Source organism: Emydura macquarii, unplaced genomic scaffold (assembly GCF_026122565.2).
Source record: "Emydura macquarii macquarii isolate MOO-44397 ecotype Brisbane River unplaced genomic scaffold, CSIRO-AGI_Emac_v2 contig_1253, whole genome shotgun sequence".
Classification (NCBI taxonomy): Eukaryota; Metazoa; Chordata; order Testudines; family Chelidae; genus Emydura; species Emydura macquarii.
Window position 1 is genome coordinate 61,873,330 of NW_027131390.1, and position 4,867 is coordinate 61,878,196.

Sequence of the window (4,867 nt, forward strand, 5' to 3'; positions counted from 1 at the left end):
AACGATGATGGGAACAACAAGTTATCCTTGAATGTCTGGGGGTACGCTGTTTTATTGCCAAGGGACATACATTTACATTGCCCCTCCTATCACCAGATGTTGTTTTGATGACCCCAATTATCATGGTGAGAATGGAATGTAGTTAAGGCTGAAAGACCAATGTAGGTAATTAGCATATATGATAATGAGTAGAGAGATAATTAGGTGAAGGTTGTTTATGGAAGGGTATAAGAAGCCACAATTTACACAAAGGGGCACGCTCCATCAACACCTGACTCTGCGTGACGTAGTGCCAGTTGGACTAGAGGATCCACTGACTCCCTGGCAAGGCCCCTGGAGAAATCTGTTCCTGTATACAGCCTTCTGAGTAACTGCTTAGCTTTCCAGGCTTAGTGAGTATGATATATTGTAGTTAACTTTAGGCTTTGTATTTAACTAGTATATTTATAGAAAACCTTGCACATTAAACCTTATTGATCTGCAAATAGGGCGTACCGTGTCTCACTGGTATCCACACTGATCACAAAGTATCCAGTAGCAACAACACACACCTTATATAGTTCAAAATTGTCTACCCAATGAGGTTACAAAGAAGTCACTAAAGGAAAAAATTAACCACTGTGCTTCTCTTCCGCTCTCTTTCCACCCTCTCCCCCGAATTTCTGTGCATTCAGAGAGAAGTGGTGGGTTCAAAGCATTCTACCCAAATACAGACTGTCTCAAAGACAAGATTGGGTATGTCCTCTCCTCAAAGTGGTTCTTTTGGCAGGACATTTTAATGTTAATTTCCCATAGGCAGATGACAACTTCAAATAGTTTTTATTATGAAAAACACGTTTGGATAGCTGGTATCAAATTATCAATAGGAAAGAGTATGGTGAATCATATGAAGTGTTTTTTTAAGTGGTACTATTTCTCTGTGTTAACTGTTGCAATTTACTTAAAGGAGAGAGGGGGCATACCTTGCCCTTCCACCCAAAATCTCCCAATTTGTCTGTTTCGTCCACCTGTTGCATCTGATCATAAACCTAGACTATGAGAGAAAGATTTTTTATTACTTACTTGTAGACTGCCTAGCCCAGTGTGCCTCCGATCACTGACTGAAGCCCTATACCCTACTGCATACACATAAATAATATAGACAGGAAGAAGATGATTTATTTATTTATTTGTTGCTCCTTTAATTTGTGAATCTATCACACAGACTGACTAGAAATCTAATATAATACCATGTGCTGATGCAGCAGTGGCTGCTTCACTGTTATCCCAGAATCACCACATGGTATCAGACTTCTAAGAGTGATTGGAAATAGGTAGTGAAAATACCTTGATAAATCTATGTTGCTGCTGCCATAATTTAAGATTCCTATAAAACTTACGTCTTTTCATGAATTGCTTATGTTGCTATGCACATACTGGGTTGATGGGGCAGTAAAATGCAGCTACTATAAAAGGAGAATAAATCTCAATTAACACCAAAATGAGAAGTGAATTAATTTGTTCTGACCAGCATTAGAAAACAGAAAGTAACACAGATGGAAAGAATAGACAGACATGTGCTTAGTGTCAAAATTATGGATCAGATTCCCATACCCATATTCATGTTGATTGGTACCTTATTCCACACCTAGTCCCACTGAAGTCAATAGAACTACATATAGAGGGTAAAGTCATGCCCAATATAAGGGTATCAGAGTTTGGCTCTATATCCCTCCCTACCCATTCTGCTAATCCACTTGGGGCACCTTATAACTGGCAGTTTTACTGCTTACATACCCCTCCAAGAATTCTATCTATCTTTTTGGCCACCTCATCATCATAGTACCTTAATGCCTCACAAACATTAACAAGTTTATCCTCAAAATGCTCCTGTGAAGGAAGTACAGGTAGGACCTGAAGAAAAAAAGACAAAATAAAACAGTCAACTGAAAACAAGTTCCATTCAATTACATCACACGAAGGCAGAAAACTAAATACTGGCACATTTTACAATTGCTTGTATAAAAATGCTAGAAGTCTAAATACTAAGATGGGTGAATTTGAGTGTCTGATATTAAATGAGGATATTGACATAATAAGCATCACAGAAACTTGATGGAATGATGACAATCAGTGGGACATGGTAATACCAGGGTACAAAATATACTCAAAGTAGGTCTTTATATGTGAAAGAAAGCATATAGAGTCAAATAGTCAAAATCTTAACTGAATCAAACTGTATCATAGAAGGTCTATGGATAGAAATTCCATACTTGAACAATAAGTGTAGAGTAGTAGAAATATGCTACTGACTATCTGACTAGGATGATGACGGTGATTGTGAAATGCTCAGGGAGATGAGGCTGCAAAGCAGAAAATCCAATAAAAATGGGGGATTTCAACTATTCCCATATTGACTGAGTATTTGTCAGCTCAGGAAGGGATGCAGAGATAAAACTTCTAGACACCAGTAATGACTGTGTTTTGGAACAGCTAATCCTGGAACTGATAAGGGAAGAGGCAATTCTTGATTTAGTCCTAAATGGCACACAGGATCTGGTCCCGGAGGTGAATATAGCTGAACTGCTTGGTAACAGTGACCGTAATGTAATTAAATTTAACATCCTTGGACAGAGGAAAGGGGTAGAGAAACCCACCACAACAACACTGAACTTCAAGAAGGGGAACTACACAAAAATGAGGAAGCTTATTTAATTAAAAGAATAGTCAGAAGAGTGAAATGTCTGCAAGACGCATGGAAACTATTTAAAAACACCATAATAGAGACTCAAACTAAATGTATACATTTTCCTAATGACTTCCGCCCCCCCCAAAAAAACCACGGTAAGAGAATAAAAAAACTGCTACCATGGCTAAACAGAGTAAAAGAGGCAGTTAGAGGCAAACAGGCATTCTTTAAAAATTGGAAGTCAAAGCCTACTGAGGAAAATAGAAAGGTGCATAAACTCTGGCAAGTCAAGTGTACAAATATAATTAGGCAGGCCAAAAACGAATATGAAAAGCAACTAGCAAAGGCCATAAAAAATAACAGCAAATTTCTTTTTAAATACATCAGCAACAGGAAGCCTACCAGACAATCAGTGGGGCCACTGGACAATGAAGGTGCTAAAGGAGCAGTCAAGAATATGGGGGGAAACACCCACATCGAAGCTTTTATTTTTGAGCAAGAAATCTGAAGTACTGTCTCAAATTGATGCGTCAATAGAAGAGGTTTTAGACAAGGCTGTGGGAGAGAAGCTAAATGAGTTCTTTGCATTGGTCTTCACTGCAGAGGATGTGAGGGAGGTTCCCACACCTGAGCCTTTCTTTTTAGGTGACAAATCTGAGGAACTGTCCTAGACTGAAGGATCGATAGAGAAATTTTTGGAACAAATTGATCATTAAACAGTAATAAGTCACCGGGATCAGATGGTATTCACCCAAGAGTTCTGAAAGCACTCAATAGGAAATTGCAGGACTAACAGTAATATGTAAGTGGAGGAGGAGGGGGTGTATAGGCAGGGGTTCCCAGTCCCCCCAGTCCCTGCTTCTAGGATATGTCCACAATGATGGCTGCAAAGTCGCTGCCATCAGATCCACCTATCTAGATCAACTGAGTGGTCAGTGAAGACCCGCTCAGTCGATCCAGAAGTCAACACAGTTAAGCCACTCCCTCAAGTGGCATAGCACTGCGTCAATAGGAACATGGTTCTCATCAGCGCAGTGCAGTGAAGACGTCGCACAGAAGGGAAACACAGCAGTCGACAGGAGTTACTCAAACTACTCTGCGTAGTTTGCGTAACTCCTGTCAACTGCCGCCAAATCACCGGGTAAGTGTAGACCAGGGTTCAGTCACTGATAATGTCCTTCCTCCCAGTTTGTGTCAACTGAGGGGTTCTCCGAGTAAAACTCAACAGACAAAAGGATGGGGTCTAAATGAGCTGTTACCACTGAAGAAAGATCTCAGAGTCATTGTGGGATAGTTTTCTGAAAACATCCACTCAATGTACAGCGGCAGTCAAAAAAGCTAACAGAATGTTAGGAACGCTTAGGAAACGGATAGATAATAGGACAGAAAATATCATAATGCCACTCTATAAATCTATGGTACTGTTATACCCAGGGGTGTGCATAGGAATTTAAATTTGACCCCTTTTGGAGGAGCACATTCTGTGCCACTTCCTCCTGGGGCTGGAGCTAACTTTCTACTTCCCGCCCCTCAACCTCAACCCTAGCAGGAGCTCACTCTTTCCTCCCTCCCCCCCCACCTGCCTCAGCCCTAGAAGGAGCTTGCTCTTCTAGCCCCGAGCTCGCTCTTCCCAACCCAGCCCTGGCAGGAGATTGCTTTCTTCCCCTGCCTGCAGTCCCAGGACTGGAGGAGTTCTGTGCCTCTGACAATTATATGTTGGAGGGAGGGACTTGAGGACAGGGACTAGGATCACTCAATAGTTGCCCTGTTCTGGTCATTCCCTCTGAAGCATCTGGCACGTTCTTCTGCCAGAAGACAGGATACTGGGCTAGATGGATCATTGGTCCACCTCAGTGTGGCCATCCTTATGTTCTTATGTCCCAAATTACCAGCTGTGGCACGGAGAGATGAACTGACTAGTCCAACATCACAAAAGAAAGTTGTGTTGCAGAGCCATAAACTAAACATTAGCATTAAAAAGACGGAGTGTGCTACTGGAACAACTGATCTTGGTTTGAGTCCCAATCAAGTGCCATAACAAGGCCATCTTTCCTTTAGTGAAAGCATTCATTAAGAGTTCTGAGGTAGAAAAAACAGATAGATGGAAATTCCAGATAGGTGGAATTTCCACGATTTGAAGTGAAGAGAACTGTAGGAAGTATCCAAATGGATTGGCTTCCCTTTTTAAATTCTAACACT